We start from the raw sequence: 24,544 nt of genomic DNA on the forward strand, positions 1-24,544 counted from the left end.
AAGCTCTATACAGTCAACAAAAACAAGATCAGGAGCTGACTGTGGCTCAGATCATGAACTCCTTATTGCCAAATTCAGACTTAAATTGAAGAAAGTAGGGAAAACCACTAGACCATTCAGGTATGACTAAATCAAATCCCTTATGATTATACAATGGAATTGAGAAATAGATTTAAGGGACTAGATCTGATAGATAAGAGTGCCTAATTTCATGCAAAGACAGGCACAATAAAGGGCAGAAATGGTATGAACCTAACAGAAGCAGAAGAGATTGAGAAGAGGTGGCAAGAATACACAGAAGTATAACACAAAAGATCTTAATGACCCAGATAACCATGATGGTTGATCACTCACCCATAGCCAGACATCTTGGAGTATGAAGTTAAATGGGCCTTAGGAGGTATCACTGTGAACAAAACTAGTGGAGGTGATGGAATTCCAGCTGAGCTATTTCAAATCCTAAAAGATGGTGCTGTTAAAGTGCTGCAGTTAGTATACCAACAAATTTGGAAAACTCAGGCCACAGAATTGGAAAAGGTCAGTTTTCATTCCAGTCCTAGAGAAAGGCAATGCCAAAGAATGTTCAAACTACTGTGCAGTTGCCGTCATCTCACATGCTAGCAAAGTAATGCTCAAAATTCTTAAAGTGAGGCTTCAATAGTTTGTGAACCGAGAACTTCCAGATGTTCAAGCTGGGTTTAGAAAAGTCAGAAGAACCAGAGATCAGATTGCCAACATCCGTTGGCTCACAGAAAAAGCAAGAGAGTTCCAGAAAAAGATCTACTTCTGGTTTTTTGATTACACCAAAAGCTTTTGACTGTGTGGATCACAACAAACTGTGGAAGATTCTTCAAGAGATGGGAATACCAGACCACCTTACCTGCCTCCTGAGAAATCTGTACGCAGGTCAAGAATCAACAGTTAGAACCAGACATGGAACAGTGGACTAGTTCCATATTGAGAAAGAAGTACATGAAGAGTGCATATTGTCACTCTGCTTATTTAACTTCTATGCAGAGTACATCATGCAAAATGCTGGGTTGGATGAACCATAAACTGGAATTAAGATTGCAGGGAGAAATATCAGTAACTTCAGATTACTGATAAAATCTGAGTTTAAATTGGTAAAATCAGATAATCACTGCAGATGATGACTGCAGCCATGAAATTAAAAGATGCTTGCTCCTTGGAAAAAAAGCTATGACCAACCTAGACAGAATATTAAAAAGCAGAAACACTGGTTTACTGATAAAGGTCTGTATAGTCAAAGCTATGGTTTTTCCAAACTAGTTATGTGTGGATGTGAGAGTTGGACCATGAAGAAAGCTGAGCGCCGAAGAATTAGTGCTTCTGAACTGTGGTGTTGGAAGACTTGAGAGTCCCTTGGACAGCAAGGAGATAGACCAGTGAATTCTAAAGGAAATCAGTCCTAAATATTCATTGGAAGGACTGATGCTGAAGCTGAAGCTCCAACACTTTGGCCACTTGATTCGAAGAACTGACTCATTGGAAAAGACCCTGATGCTAGGAAAAATAGAAGGGAGGAAGAGAAGGGGGCAACAGAGGATGATATGGTTGGATGGTATCACCGACTCGATAGACATGAGTTTGAGTAAGCTCCGGGGGTTGATGGACAGGAAAGCCTCGTGTGCTGCAGTCCACGGGGTGGCAGAGTTGGACACCTCCTGAGTGACTGATTGAAAGACTAATGAATAGTTTTTTCCATATGGCTGTGTACAAATATAAAGTATATGAGTGTATCATAGTTTAAAAGTTTTATTTGGGGACTTTCCTGGTGGTGCAGTGGATAATCATCCACCTGCCAATGCAAGGGACTTGGTTTTGATCCCTGGTCTGGGAAGATTCCACATGCCGAGGGATAACTAAACATGTGCACCGCCAACTACTGAGCCCTTGAGCACGAGGGCCCACGCATCCCAGCTTGTGAGCCCACATGGTACGACTACTTAAGTACGTACGCCTAGAGCCTGTGTTCTGCAACAAGGGAAGCTACTGCAATGAGACGCTCATGTCCTGCAAGGAAAAATAGCCCCCATTCACCGCAACTAGAGAATGCCAGTGTGCAGCGACAAGGACCTAGTGCAACCAAGAATAAACTAATTTTAAGAAAGCCAGCAAAACTCATGGAAACATTATAAAAATAATAAATGAAAAAATCATCTGTATTTGGCGAGTTTTAAAACATTAAACAGCTTCAAGGTGATATAGATTGCTTTAGTGACTATTAGTTTAAGCATTTAGATGATGTATTGTTTGATTATACAAGGTATATTTGTCTTCCTGTTAGGTTTCCTAGCCTTCTGAGCAGGTGCAACCAAGGGTATCATTTTTCTTAAGAATGATAATGTTAATAGTAATGATAATAAAAACAATGAGTTCATTGTTTACTTTGTGCTAGGCACTAAATACAGAATCATACAGATACTCCTCCTTACAGAGAGGTTACTTTTAGGTCATAAAATTGGCTCCTAGGGTCCATGCCCTTAAATCACAGCCTGTCATTAATTTAACCATACCATATTTTAATTATATGTTTGTGTCTGTGCTGCTTCCTATTAGAATCTAAGTTCCTTAAGGTCTAAGAGCCATGATTCATTCTTTTTCATGTGTAGTCTTCCATGGTGTCTGACATATAGTTGGTGTTCAGTAAATTTTTATTGAGTGAACTAAAGCAGAGTCTAAAAGAATAGAGTAAGTCTGTCATATTTGTTAGGCATGAATTTCTTCATATGCTTATTTATTGACTTTATGTGTAACAAAATTATATTTGGGATTATTTTTCATTAGCTTTAATTTGTATTTTACTTCCTTTTGAGGAATACAATCAAGATGTCTTGTACCCAATACAAAATAAAAAGTTTAAAGTTAATTAAAAAAGGATAGTTACTAATTGTAGAGATTCTGTATGGTGTTTTACTATTAAGGAAATGGAGAACATAAAAATTGTAAATTATATACTTTTTAGATTAAATGGGGAGAAAAATGATTCCATAGTATTATATAATACTATATTATATGCTATTGTTTTTTCCAGTTTTATTGAAGTATAATTAGCAAAAGCTATCTATTTTTAAGGTATGTAATTTGATGTTTTGATATACATGTACATTCAATTCAGTTCAGTCGCTCAGTCGTGTCCCACTCTTTGTGACCCCATGAATCGCAGCACGCCAGGCCTCCCTGTGCATCACCAACTCCCAGAGTTCACTCAGACTCACGTCCATCGAGTCAGTGATGCCATCCAGCCATCTCATCCTCTGTCGTCCCCTTCTTCTCCTGCCCCCAATCCCTCCCAGCATCAGAGTCTTTTCCAATGAGTCAACTCTTCGCATGAGGTGGCCAAAGTACTGGAGTTTCAGCTTCAGCATCATTCCTTCCAAAGAACACCCAGGGCTGATCTCCTTCATAATGGACTGGTTGGATCTCCTTGCAGTCCAAGGGACTCTCAGCAGTCTTCTCCAACACCACAGTTCAAAAGCATCAATTCTTCAGCACTCAGCTTTCTTCGCAGTCCAACTCTCACATCCATACATGACCACTGGGAAAACCATAGCCTTGACTAGACGGACCTTTGTTGGCAAAGTAATGTCTCTTCTTTTCAATATGCTACTCAGGTTGGTCATAACTTTTCTTCCAAGGAGTAAGTGTCTTTTAATTTCATGGCTGCAGTCACCATCTGCAGTGATTTTGGAGCCCAAAAAATAAAGTCTGACACTGTTTCCACTGTTTCCCCATCTATTTCCCATGAAGTGATGGGACCAGATGCCATGATCTTCGTTTTCTGAATGTTGAGCTTTAAGCCAACTTTTTCACTCTCCTCTTTCACTTTCATCAAGAGGCTTTTGAGTTCCTCTTCACTTTCTGCCATAAGGGTGGTGTCATCTGCATATCTGAGGTTATTGATATTTCTCCCAGCAATCTTGATTCCGGCTTGTGCTTCTTCCAGTCCAGCGTTTCTCATGATGTACTCTGCATATAAGTTAAATAAACAGGGTGACAATATACAGTGCTAATTAACATGTCTATCACCTCACATAGTTAACCATTTTTCTTTTCCTTGCTTCATTTTGATCACCATTTTCATCATCATCTGTGATCTACCCGCTAGCAAGTTTTAAGCATGCAGTACAATAAACACATTGCTGTACCTAGATTTCCAGAACTTAGTCATCTTCCATAACTGAAACTTCATACCCTGGACCAATATCTCTCCATTTCCCCCTCCCTCCAGCTCCTGGAAACCACCATTCTACTTTCTGCTTCTGTGAGTTTGATTATTTTAGATTCCACTTATGTGCTGTCATGTAATACTTGCCTTTTTGTGTGTGGCCTATTTCATTTAGCATAATGTCCTCCAAATTCATCCACGTTGTCACAAATGGCAAGAATTTCTTAAGTCTGAATAATATTCCATTTAGGGCTCCCCAGGTGGCGCTAGTGGTAAAGAATCCTCCTGCCAGTGCAGGAGACAAAAGAGGCGAGGGTTCAATGCCTTGGTCAGGAAGATCCCCTGGAGGATGGCAACGCACTCCAGTATTCTTGCCTGAAGAATCCCCATAGACAGAGGAGCCTGGTGGGCCATAGTCCACACCGTCACAAAGAGTCTGACACAGCTGAAGCACCTGAGCAATATTCTGTTTACACATATACACAGCCACACACACAAACACATCATGTTTTCTGTATCCATTCATCCATCATTGACAGACATTTACGTTGTTCCTGTGTTATACTTATTGTAAGTAAAACTGCAATGAACTTGGGAGGTACTGATTTCATTTCCTTTATGTATACAGAAGTGAGATTGCTGGATTATAAAGTTCTCTTTTTTTTTTTTAATTTTCATTTATTAAATGCTGCACTGGGTCTTCGTTGCTTTGTGTGGGCTTCCTCTAGCTGTGGCGAGCAGGGGCTGTTCTCATTACAGTGCACTGGTTTCTCGTTGCCGTGGCTTCTCTTGTTGTGGAGCACAGGCTCTGGGTACATGGGCTTCGGTAGTTGGAGCACTCAGGCTTAGTAGTTGTGACCCTCAGGCTTAGTTGCTCCACGTCGTGTAGAATCCTCCTAGACCAGAGATAGAATGCATGTCCCCTACATTTGCAAGTAGATTCTCACCCATTGCACCACCAGGGAAGTCCCTGTAAAGTAGTTCTTTTTCTAATGTTTTGAAGAATCTTTATACTGTTTTCTGTAATGGCTGTACCAGTTTCCATTCCCAACAGTATTACCAAGTTTCCCTTTTGTACATATCCTTGCCACCACTTGTTTAGTATCTTTTGTCTTTTTTCATAATATATATGCTGTTCTTATATGCTAAAGAGTTAATTGTTCTCCAGATCAGTGCTTCTTAGCTTCCCCCCCCCCAAGATATTAATAGAAAAGGATATTTTCTTGGTACACTGGAAAGGAGAAGCTCACAGAAGGGTGAGCCTCTCATTGTTCAGGATCTGCTGGCTGACCCAAAGGCCAAGGAATCAATATTTGGGCAAACCTGTAATCTATAGAACTGCCGTAGAACATTGTGTGAAAAATCTCTGCTGTGAATAGTTTCAGATTTTTAGAATTGCAAGGCATCTTTGCTTTGAGATCCTTATAATAAAATATCAAGACCACCAGGGAAACCCTCACTTTTGATTTTTTTAAAAATCCTAATTAAATGTTTGTTTTCTGTTTCCTTAACTTTTGCTCTTACCTTAATTATTTCCTTCTACTTTCTTTGGCTTTGTTTATAAAACAACTGTAAGTTTTTGGTTTTTTTAATTTCTTGAGATGGATGCTTGGCTTATTAATTGCTTTTCTAGTATATTCATTTGAAGCTGTAAATTTTCCTCCTAAAAATGTCCTGATTTTAGCTATATCCCACAGTTTTTTGGATTTTTTTGGGGGGGGGCGGGATTTGTTTGTTTTGCGGAAAATTCTCCAGGCAATGACTATAGCTCTTGTTACTTGCTATTGCTGGTGCTCCTTTCCTCCTCTCCCCTCCCACCCCCCTTATAGCTTTGTGAAGGTATATGCAGTATTCATATATAATAAGCTGCATATCAGAAAATGTATAATTTGATACTTTTTGACCTGTGAATGCAAGGGTCATGACCATAGCCATCACCCACACAGTATTTCCTCATGCCCCTTTGTAATCCGTTTCTCTCCCTTTCCTTATCCCCAGGCAGCCACTGATCTGCCTCTACATTTTTTGATGTTCAGTTTTTATCATTCAGTGAAAAATATTTTCTAATTTTTAGTCTATGGAATTTTTATATGTACCTAAAAATTTTCTAGTTTAATTTACTGTATGATGTCTGTATGTGTGCTATGTGCTCAATAAGACTTGCTTTATGGCCTAAGATATGGTCAACTTTTAAAATGCTTGTGTGTGCTTCAAAAGACTATATAGCTGGGATTTCCTGGTGGTCCCATGGTTAAGAATCTGCCTTTCAATGCAAGGACTGGAGTTCTGTCCCTGGTCCAGGAACTAGGATCCCACTTGCTGCAGGGCAGCTAAGCCCAGGCACTGCAACTATTGAGTCCTTGCACCACAACTAGAGAGCCCATGTGCTGCACCTATAGAGCCATGCACTCTGGAGCCCTTGAGCCACAACTAAAAAGAGAAGCCTCTATGCTGCAACTAAGATCTGACACAGCCAAAAATAAATAAATAAAATTTAGAAATAAATTAAAAAAACTTGAAACAGAGTATAGCTGTTGGATGTATTTTTTTATGTATGTCTTATAAAGTCGTTTGTTAGTTTTGTTTAAATCTTTTTTTTACCAATTTTTTCCTCCTGTTTGTTTTATGAATTATTGGTTAATGTTTGTATGCAATTTTTTCTCATTCTTTACCTTCACTCTTTTCAAATCTTTATGTTTTAGGTAAAGAGCTCTTTTTACTTTTTTTTTCCTTTTAAAATCCAGTCTGAAAATCTTTGTCTTCTAAAGCATTTAATCTATTTACATTTAATGTAATTACTGTTATTTGGCTTTTTATGTACCATTTTCTTACGTATGTAATTTTAGAAAAGTTAAAAAAAAATTTTTTTTTTTTAATTTGTAGTTGTTTTTTGGATGTGTGTCAATACTCTGGGAATTAACAGCCATCCCTGACTTAAAAAAAAAATCCAGTGTTGGGACTTTCCTGGTGGTTTGGTTGTTATGACTCCATGCTCCCACTGCAGGGGGCAAGGTTTTATTCCTGGTCAGGGAATTCCTGGATGCCACACTTTGCAGGTGGAAAAAAAAATCCAGTATTAATTGATCATTTTACCCTTCTGGGTAGTACAAGTATCTTAGAGCACTTAATCTCTATTTATCATCCTCTGATTTATATGGTATTATTGTGGTATAGTTTAATTTTTTTAGCTACATATGTATATTTAGCTAGTTACATGTCTTTGAGTAATAAAGACATTGTTTTAACTGTTTCTATTTAATTTGTCTTGTCCTCCATGCCAGGCTTTATTCGATTATTGGATGTTCAATTAGGAAAATTGTGTCATCAAAATAAGATGATATTTTTTTCATCTAGGGAAGACTTTTGTTTACTTTATCTGGGAGTCACTAGTACTCAGTTACAATCTTTTTCCAGTATAAGGGCTTTAGATTTTCTGAAGTCCAAGTGTGGACTTTTTTTTTTAGTCACCTTTACTGTAATGTTATCACCTTTTGAGGTTCAGATCCACAGGAGGAATTGGTTTACCTGGACCCCCACCCCGAAATCTTAACAGACCCTGAATTCCACTTTTTGTCCCAGGAGCCCACCAGACTCAGCCTTTAAGACATGTATACCAGATCAGCAAGTGACTTTAGAACAAAAGTGGCCTGGCATACAAGAGCTTCCTATTTCTGGAATTCTATTTCTTCTTCATCTTGGCTTCCTTATCTTGTTTCTTTGTCATACCTTTGAGATTTTTTTTCTCCCCATTTAACTTTTTTAGTTTTAAGGGAGCTGGGTAAGTGAAGAGGAAAGTTTCTTTACATACTACTCCATTATTTGAAATAAAGTTTCTAATTGTTTTATACATAAGGAAAACAGATCCAGAGATTTAAGTAGTATTATAATACCACATAATCAGTGGCAGAACCAGGCCTAGAATCTGTTTTTGTGTTACTCTGATACTTGCATTGCTGATAAGTCATTTTAACTAATTATGCAGCAGTCATTTTGGGTTTCATGTGTATTTAGTATATGGCTAATTCTCTTTAGAATTTTTAGATTGCTTAATAGGGTAGGATGATTATTATATAAATCCATTTCAAAATATGGAACTTTGAATATAGGTATTGCTTGAAGTGCAACTGTGCATACAGCAGAATGGCTTCTAAAACCACAAACATAATATGGTGGGTAGCTTGCCAAAAAAAAAAAAAAAAGCACCTCATCACATGTTTAATCTAGTACTGAACTATACAGGCTTATGAGGGCTATATAGAACTACTTAGGCTAGGTTTCCTGTTACTTACATACAGCAATGGCTTGGAGGAAATAACATTCTGAGTTCCACTTAGACAGTTTATAAAGAAACCTTACAAGTACAGTTGAATTGGAGCTTCTAAGTTGAGATGTTTAGATTTTACATTTGTTCAGTTCAGTCGCTCACTTGTGTCCGACTCTTTGCGACCCCATGGACTGCAGCATGCCAGGCCTCCCTGTCCATCACCAACTCCTGGAGTTTACCCAAACTCGTCTCCATTGAGTCAGTGATGCCATCCAACCATCTCATCTTCTGTCGTCCCCTTCTCTTCACGCCTTCAATCTTTCCCAGCATCAGGGTCTTTTCCAGTGAGTCAGCTCTTCGCATCAGGTGGCCAAAGTATTGGAGTTTCAGCTTCAACATCAGTCCTTCAATGAACACTTAGGACTGATTTCCTTTAGGATGGACTGGTTGGATCTCCTTGCAGTCCAAGGGACTCTCAAGAGTTCTCCAACACCACAGTTCAAAAGCATCAATTCTGCAGCGCTCAGCTTTCTTCACAGTCCAACTCTCACATCCATACATGACTACTGGAAAAACCATAGCTTTGACTAGACGGACCTTTGCTGGCAAAGTAATGTCTCTGCTTTTTAATATGCTATCTAGATTGGTCATGGCTTTTCTTCCAAGGAGCAAGTGTCTTTTAATTTCATGGCTACAGTCATCATCTGCAGTGATTTTGGAGCTCCAAAAAATAAAGTCTGTCACTGTTGCCACTCTTTCCCCATCTATTTCCCATGAAGTGATGGGACCAGATGCCATGATCTTAGTTGAGCTTTAAGCCAACTTTTTCACTCCCCTCTTTCACTTTCATCAAGAGGCTCTTTAGTTCTTCTTCACTTTCTGCCATAAGGGTGGTGTCATCTGCATATCTGAGGTTATTGATATTTCTCCCGGCAATCTTGATTCCAGCTTGTGCTTCATCCAGCCCAGCATTTCTCACGATGTACTCTGCATATAAGTTAAATAAACAGGGTGACAATATACAGCCTTGACACCCTCGTTTTCCTATTTGGAACCACTCTGTTGTTCCATGTCCAGTTCTAACTGATGCTTCCTGACTTGCATACAGATTTCTCAAGAGGCAGGACAAGTGGTCTGGTATTCCCAACACTTGAAGAATTTTCCACAGTTTATTGTGATCCACACAGTCAAACGCTTTGTCATAGTCAGAAAAGCAGAAATAGATGTTTTTATGGAATTTTGTATAATATAATATGAAGGCAGAATCCATTATGGATTTCATAGATGATGTAAGCACTGACAACTTTGGCTGATTTTATATAATTTTTTCCATTTCAATCTTTTTAAAAATGTGGTCTCTTGAGTGTACCACTTTGTAGTTCTCTCTTTGTACTTCCTTTTCTGTGATTAAAAATTTCATTATGTTTATACAAATGGGGAAGGCCTATTAGGTCTTGGCTCATTAGTTTCATGGCTCAACTAATGATTACCTTTCAACCCAAGATTATCATGCTCAAGTATCAATATAGGAAAACTTTCTGAATGCAGAGAGAGAGACAGAATATATATGTGTATGTAGAAGACTAATATTAAAAAGTTAGATAAAGTAAGGAAGAAGAGGTGTTGTTCTAAACTTAAAACTTACTGCTTCTGGTAAATTTTACTGGTGAAGTACCAACTTTTGTTAATTGTGACATGAGTTGGGAAAACTCCAGGAATTGGTGTTGGACAGGGAGGCCTGGCATGCTGCGATTCATGGGGTTGCAAAGAGTCGGACAGGACTGAGCAACTGAACTGAACTGAACTGAGACTTCCTTCTTAATATAAATGTAGCATCTTCTGAGAAACTGGTCTATACTTTGGAGCTTGTTGTAAATCAGTACATAAAGAGCTTCCTCTTTTTTATGATTTAATGGAATGAATTTATAATAAATCATTAAGAACCCATACTGCAATGAGTAGTAGTATACATATTTCACATCATTTTGCACGTGTGAATAGGTCTCTAGGATAAATTCCTGGAAGGCAATTTCTGGGTCAGGAGGTATATTCATAATTTTGCTTGATATTGTCAAATTTATAGAGATCATGTTGTCAGATTTACTTTATAGAGATTGTACCAACATCTACCAGCTTGTTAGCCAAACAGCGTGCTTATTAGCAGCTTCTCTTCTCAAATTTTTTGATCTTTTGTTAATCTGATGGTAAAAAATTTGTTACTTTGCACTGCTTTTACTTTGCATTTCTTTTACTTTGCATTTCTTTATACTGTAAAGTTAAAAATTTTTTTCATGTATTTAAAAAGAAAATTGGTAGATATCAGTGAACATTTCATGCAAGGATGGACACAATAAAGGACAGAAACATTTGGGACATAACAGAGGCAGAAGAGATTAAGAAAAGGTGGCAAGAATACATGGAAAAACTATGCAGAAAAGGTCTTAATGATCTGGATAACCACAGTGGGGTGGTCACTCACCTAGAGCCTGACATCCTGGAGTATGAAGTCAAGGGGGCCTTAAGAAGCACTACTATGAACAAAGCTAGAGGAGATGATGGAATTCCAGTTGAGCTATGTAAGATCCTAAAAGATGATACTGTTCAAGTGCTGTACTCAGTATGCCAGCAAATTTGGAAAACTCAGCAGTGGCCACAGGACTGCAAAAGGTCAGTTTTCATTCCAGTCCCAAAGAAAGGCAATGCCAAAAAATATTCAAGCTACTGCACAATTGCACTCATCTCACATGCTAGCAAAGTAATGCTCAAAATTCTCCAAGTTAGGCTTCAAAGGTACGTGAACTGAGAATTTCCAGATGTTCAAGCTGGATTCAGAAAAGGCAGAGGAACCAGAGATCAGATTGCCAATGTCCATTGGATCATAGTAAAACCAAGAAAATTCCAGAAAAACATCTGCTTCATTGACTACGCTAAAGCCTTTGACTGTGTGGATCACAACAAACTGTGGAAAATTCTTAAAGAGATGGGAATACCAGACCACCTTACCTGCCTCCTGAGAAACCTGTATGCAGGTCAAGAAGCAACAGCTAGAACCGGAAATGGAACAACCGACTGGTTCCAAATTGGGGAAGGAGTTCATCAAGGATGTGTATTGTCACCCTGCTTATTTAACTTATATGCAGTTCATAATGCGAAATGCCGGGCTGGATGAAGCACAAGCTGGAACCAGTATTGCTGGGAGAAATATCAATAACCTCAGATATGCAGATAACACCTCTAATGGCAGAAAGCAAAGAGGAACTAAAGAGCCTCTTGATGAAGGTGAAACAGGAGAGTGAAAAAGTTGGCTTAAAACTCAGCTTCAAAAAACTAAGATCATGGCATCTGGTCCCATCATTTTATGGCAAATAGATGGGGAAACAATGGAAACAGTGACAGAGTTTATTTTCTTGGGCTCCGAAATCGCTGCAGACAGTGACTACAGCCATGAAATTAAAGGATGCTTGTTCCTTGGAAGAAAAGCTGTTACGAGCTTTGACAGCATATCAAAAAGCAGAGACATTACTTTGCCAACAAAGGTCCATCTAATCAGGGTTTTTCCAGTAGTCATGTATGGATGTGAAAGTTGGACCATAAAGAAGGCTGAGCATCAAAGAATTTATGCTTTTGAACTGTGGTGTTGGAGAAAACCCTTGAAAGTCTCTTGGACTGCTCAGAGATCAAACCAGTCAATCTTGAAATCAATCCTTAATATTCATTGGAAGGACTGATGCTGAAGCTTCAGCTTCAGTACTTTGGCCACCTGATGCGAAGAGCCGACTCATTAGATAAGACCCTGATGCTGGGAAAGATTGAAGACAGGAGAAGGGGACAGCAGAGGATGAGATGGATGGTATCACGGACTCGATGGACATGCGTTTGCGCAAGCTCTGGGAGTTGGTAAAGGACAGGGAAGCCTGGCATGCTGCAGTCAGTGGAGTTGCAAGGAGTCAGACATGACTGAGCGATTGAAAAATAATCTACTTTTTAGGTGCAGTGTGAATCCAGATCCCAAAGCTTGGCTTTTACTCCTTAATGGGAATTCTGTTGTCTCAGTACTGCTTATGAGAACATGATCCTTTCCCCACTGCTCTGCAGTGTTCCATTTAGTAGATGACATGGAGGAAATGATACCTTTAGTATCTGATGATTAAGTTCTTGGTCAGCCTTCTGTGGATTTAGTACTACTTTAAAATGGAATTTATGTGACTACTGGTATTATTTAAATTTGAAAAAAAAAAAGTGAGCCACTTTAGCATCTAAATAATTTTTTTTTTGGCTGGACCTCATGGCACATGGGATCTTAGCTCCCCTACCAGGGATTGAAACGTGCACCCTACATTGGAAGCATGGAGTCTTAATCACTGGATTGCCAGGGAAGTTCCCAGATAATGTTTTATGTTTACATTATCAGTGCAATAAAGAGATCAGATAACCAGTGAGACCTGTACGAAGCCTGTGCTTAATAGGAAGGAAACTGTTTACTTATTCTTTATTTTTTATATTTAATGCTTTACTTTTTAATATTTAGGTAGCATGGTACAGATGGAATAAAAGATTAAATTGAAATACAGGATTGTAAGTGCATATGGATATATTTAGAAATTTTCAGTTAGGAGAAACTCTGACCTAGATTTTTTTAATAGGGAAAACAGGAGTTACTTATAATTCCTCATTGTGTTACTCATTGTTAATGCAAATTGGCCTTAACAGCTATAGGTTCCCACATAGGGGTAGGTGCTTACTAAATAAAAAGCATTGTATCCCTCTTGAGGCCTACTATGGCAGAAGAGAGCACAGAATTAACATATTAAATGATAAAATGAGAAAGGCCAGCAGAAAGGGAGAAAATTACAATGAAGACATTTTTAATTTTAATATTTTTAATTGGATGATAATTGTTTTACAGTATTGTGTTTCTGCTGTACAACAAGGTGAATTCACTATAAGAATATAGATATCCCCTCCCTCTAGAGCATCCCTCCCACCACCCTCCTATCCTACCCCTCTATGTCATTGCACAATACCCAGCTGAGCTCCCTGTGTTACACAGCAGCTTCCCATGAGCTGTCTATTTACATGGTAGAGCATATGTGTGTGTATCAGTGCTGCTCTCTCAGTTCGTCCACCTTCTCTCCCCACCCTGCTGTGTCCACAGATCAGTTCTCTGTTCTGTTCTCTATGTCTCTACTTTGTCTTTACTTCTCTATGTCTGCGTCTTTATTCCTGCCCTGAAGATAGGTTCATAAGTAAAGTAGATTTATGAAGGGACCTGAGAATCCTGGTATTCTTTGTGGAAGTGAGCATTTTAAAGGAAAGGTACTGATCCAGATAGCATACCTACACAAATATCAAACAGAAAATAAACTCTGTATTCTAGAAGAACTCATATGAGAAAGGTTCTCAAATTTTGTCAGAGACTTAAGTGGTGATTGGTCAGTTTTCATTCCAATCCCAAAGAAAGGCAATGCCAAAGAATGCTCAAACTACTGCACAATTGCACTCATCTCACACGCTAGTAAAGTAATGCTCAAAATTCTCCAAGCCAGGCTTCAGCAATACGTGAACCGTGAACTTCCAGATGTTCAAGCTGGTTTTAGAAAAGGCAGAGGAACCAGAGATCAAATTGCCAACATCCGATGGATCATCGAAAAAGCAAGAGAGTTGCAGAAAAACATCTATTTCTGCTTTATTGACTATGCCAAAGCCTTTGACTGTGTGGATCACAACAAACTGTGGAAAATTCTTCAAGAGATGGGAATACCAGACCACCTGACCTGCCTCTTGAGAAACCTATATGCCGGTCAGGAAGCAACAGTTAGAACTGGACACACAACAACAGACTGGTTCCAAATAGGAAAAGGAGTACATCAAGGCTGTATATTGTCACCCTGTTTATTTAACTTATATGCAGAGTACATCATGAGAAACGCTGGGCTGGAAGAAGCACAAGCTGGAATCAAGATTGCCAGGAGAAGTATCAATAACCTCAGATATGCAGATGACACCACCCTTATGGCAGAAAGTGAAGAAGAACTTAAAAGCCTCTTGATGAAAGAGAAAGAGGAGAGGGAAAAAGTTGGCTTAAAACGCAGCATTCAGAAAACTAAGGTCATGGCATCTGGCCCCATCACTTCATGGGAAATAGATGGGGAAACAGTGGAAACAGTGACAGACTTTATTTTTCTGGGCTCTAAAATCACTGCACATGGTGATTGCAGCCATGAAATTAAAAGATGCTTACTCCTTGGAAGGAAAGTTATGACCAACCTGAGTAGCATATTCAAAAGCAGAGACATTACTTTGCCAACAAAGGTCCATCTAGTGAAAGCTGTGGTTTTTCCAGTAGTCATGTCTGGATGTGAGAGTTGGGCTATAAAGAAAGCTGAGCACTGAAGAATTGATGGTTTTGGACTGTGGTGTTGGAGAAGACTCTTGAGAGTCCCTTGGACTGCAAGGAGATCCAACCAGTCCATCCTAAAGGAAATCAATCCTGGGTGTTCATTGGAAGGACTGATGTTGAAGCTGAAACTCCAATATTTTGGCCACCTGATATGAAGAGCTGACTCATTTGAAAAGACCCTGATGTTAAGAAAGATTGAAGGCAGGAGGAGAAGGGGATGACAGAGGATGAGATGATTAGTTAGCATTACTGACTCAATGGACATGAGTTTGGGTAAACTCCGGGAGTTGGTGATGGACAGGGAGGCCTGGCGTGCTATGGTTCATGGAGTCCCAAAGAGTCGGACACGACTGAGCAACTGAACTGAAGTGGTACAGTAATTAAGTGTGTCTGCCTTCTTTTGGTTATAGTGAAAGCTTTTTGCACTGGTAGACTGTGAAAACAGGATGAGCCACTTCACCTTTTATGTTCTCTAAGAATGACTGTGGTTTTTTAATTATGATTGACCAGAGTCCTAAAGATCTAGGCAAGAGTGCCTCCTCCTTAATAAGCCATACTTGGAAAGCCCAGAATGAGAACACATAATCATTAGATTTGTTTGATAAATGGACATGCTATACAAATTTGATCAGGATCTCAGAAGGAGTATCTTTGAAAAGATTTTACCATTACAAAATTTTTCATAATTAATATGTTCAGGACCCTGGTAGGCTGCAGTCCATGGGGTCGCAAAGAGTCAGACGCAACTGAACGACTTCCCTTTCACTTTTCACTTTCGTGCATTGGAGAAGGAAATGGCAGCCCACTCCAGTGTTCTTGCCTGGAGAATCCCAGGGACGGGGGAGCCTGGTGGGCTGCTGTCTATGGGGTCACACAGAGTTGGACACGACTGAAGTGACTTAGCAGCAGTAGCAGCATGATGCCAAATTCAAAAGTTATACAGTACTAAGTAAGCCTGCTTTCCCCCTCTCCAGCCTTCCATCTCTCCTGCCTAGAGAAAAAGTTGTCAGGTTTGTGTGTATCCTTCCTCAGATGTTCTAAGCATTTATAGACATATATGTTCATGTGTGTCTATATATCTACAGATATCTATAGATATATGTATGTCTATATATCTGTATCTACGTATGTATTGTGTGTGTGCTCATAAATGATAGCATTTTGTGTATATAGTTCTGAAATTCTTTATACTTCTAAGTCAAAATTATATCAAATTATTTTTTAACTTTGTAGATATATATTGTCATGAATAACCTTTTTTAATCAAAGTGAATATTGTTAGTAGTTTTGGGTATAAGGTTTTTTTGTTATGGTTTTATACATGCTATGATTATATTCAAGTTTTGCTTCTGTTTATTTGATTACTAAAATACATACTCAACACATGCATGCTTATACCCAAATATGTGTGTTTATGTCCACATATTTCAAAATGCCAATTATGTTTAGTTTTTTTCTGAAATGTAGTGCTCTGTTGTAAGTAATTTCAGCAAGAGTCCTTATTTATACAGGTATAATGAATTAGTGGGCTTTCCTGGTGGCAGTAAAGAATCCTTCTGCCAAATAGAAGACACAGGTTTGATCCCTGGGTCCGGAAGATCCCCTGGAAAAGAAAGTGGCAACCACTTCAGTATTCTTGCCTGGGAAATCCAATGGACAGAGGAGTCTGACGGGCTACAGTCCATGGGGTTGCAGAGTTAGATATGACTTAGGGGCTCAACAACAACAATGAATTAGTTGTAGTTAACAAAGAACTGTTAGATATATTGTGATCTAGAAAAAGAGTGTTCGTTTTTTTGAAGGTCATAACCAGACACTATGCTAAGCACTTTACATAGAGTGCATTATATATAATCTTCAAATAACTAAAGAATAGGTAATGATTTTAATTTTATAGATGTGACAGTGAAGGCTCAGATTTGAATAACTGCATATGCCTGATTATAAGGTTACTATTTTCACATTTAAAATATTTTTTTAAAGATTTTTTTGTCAAGGTTAAGTTTGGTTAAGCTTCAGTTCAGTTCAGTCGCTCAGTCATGTCTGACTCTTTGTGACCCCATGGACTGCAGCACGCCTGGCCTCCCTGTCCATCACCAACTCCCAGAGTTTATGCAGACTCATGTCCATTGAGTTAGTGATGCCATTAGACTATGTCATCCTCTGTCGTCCCCTTCTTCCCCTGCCTTCAGTCTTTCCTAACATCAGGGTCTTTTCAGATGAGTCAGCTCTTCGCATCAGGCGGCCAAAGTATTGGAGTTTCAGCTTCAACATCAGTCCTTCCAGTGAACATTCAGGACCGATTTCCTTTAGGATGGACTGGTTGGATGTCTTTGCAATCCAAGGGACTCCCAAGAGTCTTCTGCAACACCACAGTTCAAAACCATCAATTCTTCGGCGCTTAGTTTTCTTTATAGTCCAACTCTCACATCCATACATGACTACTGGAAAAACCATAGCTTTGACTAGACAGACCTTTGTTGGCAAAGTAATGTCTCTGCTTTTTAATATTTTGTCTAGGTTGGCCATAACTTTCCTTCCACGGACTAAGCATCTTTTAATTTCATGGCTACAGTCACCATCTGCAGTGATTTTGGAGCCGAAAAAAATAAAATCTGTCACTGTTTCCACTGTTTCCCCATCTATTTGCCATGAAGTGATGGGACCAGATGCCGTGGTCTTAGTTTTTTGAATGTTGAGCTTTAAGCCAACTTTTTCCCTCTCCTCTTTCACTTTGATTAAGAGGCTCTTTAGTTCTTCACTTTCTGCCATAAGGGTGGTGTCATCTGCATATCTGAGGTTATTGATGTTTCTCCCAGCAGTCTTGATTCCAACTTATGCTTCATCCAGCCCAGCATTTCTCGTGATGTACTCTGCCTATAAGTTAAATAAGCAGGGTGACAGTATACAGCCTTGACATACTCCATGTCCAACTCTTTGCAAGCCCGTGGACTGCAGAACACTAGGCTTCCCTGTCCATCACCAACTCTCGGAGCTTCCTCTAACTCATGTCCATTGAGTCGGTGATTGCATCCAGCCATCTCATCCTCTGTCATCCCCTTCTCCTGCTTTCAGTCTTTCCCAGCATCAGGGTCTTCTCCTGAGTCATTTTTTCACATCACGTGGCCAAAGTATTGGCATTTCAGCTTCAGCATTAGTCCTTCCAATAAATATTCAGGACTGATTTTTTTTACGATTGACTGGTTTGATCTCATTGCAGTCCAAGGGACTCTCAGGAGTCTTCTCCAATACCACAATTCAAAAACACCAATTCTTCAGCGCTCAGCTTTCTTTGTAGTCCAACTCTCACATCCATACATAACTACTGCAAAAACCGTAGCTTTGACTAGATGGACCTTTGTCGGCAAAGCAGTGTCTCTGCTTTTTAATATGCTGTCTAGGTTCATCATAGCTTTTCTTCCAAGGAGCAAGCGTCTTTTCATTTCATGGCTTCAGTCACCATCTGCAGTGATTTTGGAGCCCAACAAAATAGTCTGTCATTGTTACCATTGTTTCCCCATCTATTTGCCATGAAATGATGGGACTGGATGCCATGATCTTAGTTTTTTGAATGTTGAGTTCTAAGCCAACTTTTTCACTTTCCTGTTCCACCTCATCAAGAGACTTTTTAGTTCTTCTTTGCTTTCTGCCGTAAGAGTGGTGTCATCTGCATATGAGGTTATTGATACTATTTATTCATGATGTAGGAAACTATCTACTTATAATGGTCAATTTACATATATACAATTTAAATTATAACTGTATTAATGTAAACATTAATTTGGTAATATTGCCTTTTCTCTACTTTATTGAAGCATATTTATTGATACTTTTCATGTATCTTTAGTATTAATGGCTTTGCACACTTTGAACAATCTGATTGTTCCAGAGCAAATACTATCTTCTAAGGCCTTTTTGAATTACTGTATTATGTTTTAATTGAAAATTTTCTCTCTAGCCATAAATCCCTATTCATATATCATTAGTAAAGGTACTTTTTATTAATATATTTTATATGGGTACTATTGATGATCTTCATGATGTAATCACTTAGAATGTTGTTTTTGAAGTGAGCTATTCATTCTGCTGATGATTACTAAACCTACTGTGTGCCAGAAATCATTCAAGTATTGGAGGTAGAGTGGTGGACAAAACTAGGAGTCAACATTCCAGATACATGTATTCAATTTGGGAAGATAAGTAACAAATAATGTAATGTAATGAATGTAGTGATAAGTACTCAGAAATCACAGGAACAGAATATTGAATGAAGCTTGTTGTTTAAGGTGATGGAACAGATTTCTAAAGAAATTATTTGAGCAGAGACCTGAATGACATAAAATGTGTAGGTAACTGGATAAAGAATTTTTCGTGAAGTTGCAGAAACTCTGAGGTTAGAGAATGCTTGCAGTCTTTGAGGAACAACAGTGAGGCATCAGTGGCAAAATATGAGTTCTAGTTGTTGCTGCACATCGACAACAGCATTTTGTCATATTTTTCACGTGCACAGCATTGTATTTCTACTTCTGTATGCCCTTACGGTGTGCTTACCACCAGATCATCCCAGGACCTTTAGTTGTGGCATGCAGACTCTCAGTTGCATCGTATGGGATCTAGTTCCCAACCAGGGATTGAACCTGGGCCTCCTGCATCGGGCGCATGTTGTTTTAGCCACTGGATCACCAGGGAAGTCCCTAATTACTTTATATGTATATAATCTCAGTAGTATCATATGGTATGTATCCTTTCTCTATCTGACTTATTTTACTTAACGCAATAGCCTCAAGGTCCGTCCATGTAGTCGCAGATGACAAGATTTCATCTTTTTATGGCTGAGTAATATTCCATTTTTTGTATATCCCACATCTTAGTTCATTCACCAGTGGATGGGTCCGTAGGTTGTTTCCACATCTTTGCTATTGTAAATGTGATGAACATAGGGATGCATATATCTTTTTGAATTAGTGTTTTTGTATTCATTGGATAAATACCAGAAGTAGGATATCTGGGTCATATGGTAGTTCTATTCTTAAATTTTTGAGGCATATCCATACTGTCTTCCATAGTGGTTATACTAGTTTACATTCCCACCAACAGTGTGTGAAAGTTCCTTTTCTGCAGATCCTTGCCAACATTTGTTACCTTTTTTAAAAAATTTATTTTGTTTAATTGGAGGATAATTACTTTACAATATTGTGATGGCTTTTGCCATACATCAGGGCTTCTTTGTGGCTCAGCTGGTAAAGAATCTGCCTGCAGTGTGGGAGACCTGGGTTCAATCCCTGGGTTGCGAAGATCCCCTGGAGAAGGAAAAAGCTACCCACTCCAGTATTCTGGCCTGGAGAGTTCCATGGACTGTATATAGTCCATGCGGTCACAAAGAGTCGGACACAGTTGAGCGACTTTGACTGTACATCAAGGTGAATCGGCCATAGGTATACATGTGTCCCCCTCATCCTGAACCCACCCATCCTGAACGCCACCTCCCTCCCCACCCCATCACTCCATGTTGTCACAGAGCACTGGCCTGTTATTTTTTGTCTTTTCGATAATAACCAGTCTAACTGGCATGAGGGAGTATCTCATTGTGGTTTTGAATTGCATTTCCCTAAAAATTAGTGATGTTGAACATCTTTTCATGTGCTTATTGGCCATTTGTATGTCTTATTTGGAAAAAGTGTCTATTTAATAGTTCCTCTTTTTAGTCCATTTTCAAATCAGGTTGTTTTTGTTGCTGTTATTGTTAGTTGTATGGGTTCTTTATATGTTTTGTAGATTAACCCCTTATAGGATATGTTGTTTGCAGATGTCTTCTCCCATTTGATAGGTTGTCGTTTTGTTTTATTGATGGTTTCCTTTGCTGTGCAAAAGCCTTTAGTTTGATGTAATCCCATTTGTTTATTTTTGCTTTTTTCCCCCTTGCCTGAGGAAATATATCTAGAAAGATATTGTACTCCTGAGACCAATGTCAAAGATTCTGTTAAAGATGTTTTTGGTTACCTGTCTTTTTATCACTGGGTTGTAGAAGTTTTTATGTATATTCTGGATATAAGTTTTTTGCATCTATACAAAGTAAAATATTTTCTCTTCGTCTGTGGTTTGCCTGTTCGTTTTCTTCATAGTGTCTTTTGATAATTACAAGTTTTAAGTGTTTTTTACATTTATATTCTTTTTTATATAATTCTTTTCCATATGGTTTATCAAAGGCTGTTGAATATAGTTCCCTGTGTTATACAGTAGGATATTAATGAAATCTGATCTGTCAGTTTTTTTATTTTGTGGTTAGTGCTTTTTTTGGATCCTCTCCAAGAAATAATTGCCCATCTCAAGCAGATTTAGATTTTCATTCTGAATATTGTAGGACTCCCATTAGAGGCTTTGATCTCACCGATTACCCTAGCTGCTATAACGTAGACTATAAGGCAGCAAAAATGGAAACAGACCAGTTAAGAAGCTATTATAGGGACCTAGGAGAGAAGTAAAACCTTGAAAATTCTGGGATTAAGAATGTTGAACTTGCTTGTTGAATATATGGTGTTAGAGACAAAGAGACATGGAGGGGGAGGCAGTTAGGATGATTTCTTATTTTTGGCTCACGCCACTGAATAGTGGTGGTGATGTACAAAACTACAAGTGACTGAGGTTATTTCAAACTCGACCTTTGCAAACGTAGTATGTTGTCCACGCGAAGCAATTAGAAGAGTATCCCATAATCCAGGAGACTTTTAAAGAATTCAGATATATGGCTACTTTCTTTTTACTGAGAGAGAATTTTGGAGGAAATTTTGCTCTTTGTTTTATACACAGGTGTAGTTGATATGTGTACATTTGGAAGGATATGCAGTAGGATATAATCTAGCAATACAGTATTTGATTGTTTCCATTTAAAAACTGCTATTCTTTTGCTTTTCTGTCTTCATTTCTTAGCAGTTTGAAGCTTGTGCATTTATAAAAACAAGTTAGTTTTAGTAAACTTTTATAGAAATAGTTTTTGATCAGAGTACCTTGCTGTTGCTGCTGCTGCTAAGTTGCTTCAGTCGTGTCTAGCTCTGTGCAACCCCATAGATGGCAGCACACCAGGCTCCCCCGTCCCTGGGATTCTCCAGGCAAGAAAACTGGAGTGGGGTGCCATTTCCTTCTCCAATGAGTGAAAGTGAAGTCGTTCAGTCGTGTCCGACTCTTGGCGACCCCATGGACCACAGCCTACCAGGCTCCTCCGCCCATGGGATTTTCCAGGCAAGAGTACTGGAGTGGGTTGCCATTGCCTTCTCCGCAGAGTACCTTAGAGGTACCATAATGCTACTTTATATCTGAGTTAGAAAAGTGCATTCTTAATCTTTGAAGTGCTTTTTAGCTTCCCTGTAGGCTAAGGAATATTCTATTCTTGGGGATCAAGTTAGAGCAAATCTCAGATTTTTGCCAGCAAAAGTCATTGTTTCAGTAGAGATTTGTTTCATCAGTATTGTATATATACCAAACTTTGAATTTCTGTTCAAATTTAGGAGCTATCTTATGATAGTAGAAAGAATTTTGGCAATAGGAATAGCAAAGGAACTGAGTTCTAGTCCAGCAGTGTGATCTTGAGTAAATCATTTACTTTTTATACATCATTTTCTTCATCTGTAAAATGAGGAATAATTGATTATAAAGTTCTTTTAAAAACATATTATAAATTCTTATTGGTTTTATAAAGATTTTGGCTTTATAAAACATGTTTGAACCATCATATTAGAAACATTGGGAATTTAATCTTTGGTAATTTATGAGAAGAGAGTGAATTGTGGGCATCTTGCCTGACTCATAGAATGTTATTAAATCTGAATCACTGTTACCCGTATCAAACTTAAGCCTGTGACTGGTAAGGCTGCCTCTCTTTTAATGAAAACTTTTTGAGATAAAATTCACACACTATAGAATTCAATTCAGTGGTTTTTAAGCTACCGTCAGAATCAATTTTAGAACATTTTCATCACCCCAAAAACAAAGTATCCATGAGCTGTCACTTTCCATTTCTGCATGACCTTCCAGCCCTAGGCAGCCACTAGTTTACTTTCTGTCTGTATGGATTTACCTATTTTGAACATTTCATATAGACATGTGGCCTTTTGTGTTTGATTTCTTTCACTTAACATGTTTTCAAGGCTTGTCCATATTGTAGCATATATTAACACTTCTTTTTATTGTCACATAGTATTCCATTGTATATCCCATATTATCTGTTCATCAGTTGATGGACATTTGAGTTGTTTCTACTTTTTGAGTGCTAAGAACCTTTGTGTATACATTTTTGTGTGGACATATTTATTCATTTCTCTTGGGTATATACCTAATTTCTGGGTTATACAGTTAATTCTGTGTTTAGTCTTTTGAGGAACTGCCAGGCTGTTACCCAGAACATTTGGAAACATTTTTACATTCCGATCAGCAGTGTGTGAGGGTTCCAGATTCTTTACATCTTCCCTAAACTTATTATTGTCTTTTTGGTTATAGTTGTCCTAGTGGGTATGAAGTGGTATCACACTGTGGTTTTGATTGATTAAAGATGTTGAACATCTTTTCAAGTGCTTATTAAGGCTACCTCTTTGGGCACTTTTTCTTTTGGAGTGAAGATGTGGGTGGGAGTTGATCTGCTTAGCTCTTTTCCTAAAGTGTCAACTAAGTATTCTGAAGTATCATTTAAATAAGCAGGCTCTTCTTACTACTACTAATACTACTACTACTAAGTCACTTCAGTCGTGTCCGACTCTGTGCAACCCCATAGATGGCAGCCCACCAGACTCCCCCGTCCCTGGGATTCTCCAGGCAAGAACACTGGAGTGGGTTGCCATTTCCTCCTCCAATGCGTGAAAGTGAAAAGTGAAAGTGAAGCCGCTCAGTCATGTCTGACCCTCAGCGACCCCATGGACTGCAGCCTACCAGGCTCCTCTGTCCATGGGATTTTCCAGGCAAGAGTACTGGAGTGGGGTGCCATTGCCTTCTCCGCTTCTTACTACTGGTAGGGAGTAAATCAAAACCTTAATTTAATCCGCACACCTGTTTTTACCTTCCTTATTTCTATAAAATGTAACAACAAAGAATTTCAGTGGAAATACGACTTACATCTTGTTGGAATTGTTACCTGTGTTTGAGTGGGAGAACAGAACTTTCACTGATAAATCTGTTTCTTTGTTTTGTTTATTTTTATACGACTTACATCTTGTTGGAATTGTTACCTGTGTTTGAGTGGGAGAACAGAACTTTCACTGATAAATCTGTTTCTTTGTTTTGTTTATTTTTTTGAATTATTTTTGACTGTGTTGGATCTTTGGCTTTTCTCTAGTCATGGGGAGCGGGGGTACTCTCTAGTTGCAGTGCGAGGGCTTCTCAGTACAGTGGTTCATCTTGTTGCAGATCCTGTGCTCTAGGTGCACAGGCTTCAGTAGTTGCGGAACGTGGTCTCAGGAGTTGCAGTTTCTGGGCCCTAGAGCACAGGCTCGTTAGTTGTGTTGCATGGGCATGCATGGGCTTAAATTAGTTGCATGTGGGATTTTCCCAGATCGGGGACCTAACCCGTGTCTTCTGCATTGGCAGGCAGGTTCTTTATCACTAACATATCTCTGACACTGAAATCTTGGCAACCTATTCTGTATTTTAAATGTTCAGGAGTAAGACTGCAACGAATAAAGCAGTATCATTATCACACAAAGAAGGA

At 38.7% G+C, this 24,544-nt stretch overlaps 1 protein-coding gene across 4 annotated transcripts in view; it reads left to right on the forward strand.

Annotated features, from left to right (window-relative positions):
• NPEPPS (aminopeptidase puromycin sensitive) overlaps positions 1 to 24,544 on the forward strand; it is a 110,309-nt gene that overhangs the window by 37,083 nt on the left and 48,682 nt on the right. The window lies entirely within an intron of this gene.

This window comes from Bos grunniens, chromosome 19 (genome assembly GCF_055505025.1).
Source record: "Bos grunniens cultivar Pamir isolate PY7600 chromosome 19, Bosgru_T2T1.0, whole genome shotgun sequence".
NCBI lineage: Eukaryota > Metazoa > Chordata > Mammalia > Artiodactyla > Bovidae > Bos > Bos grunniens.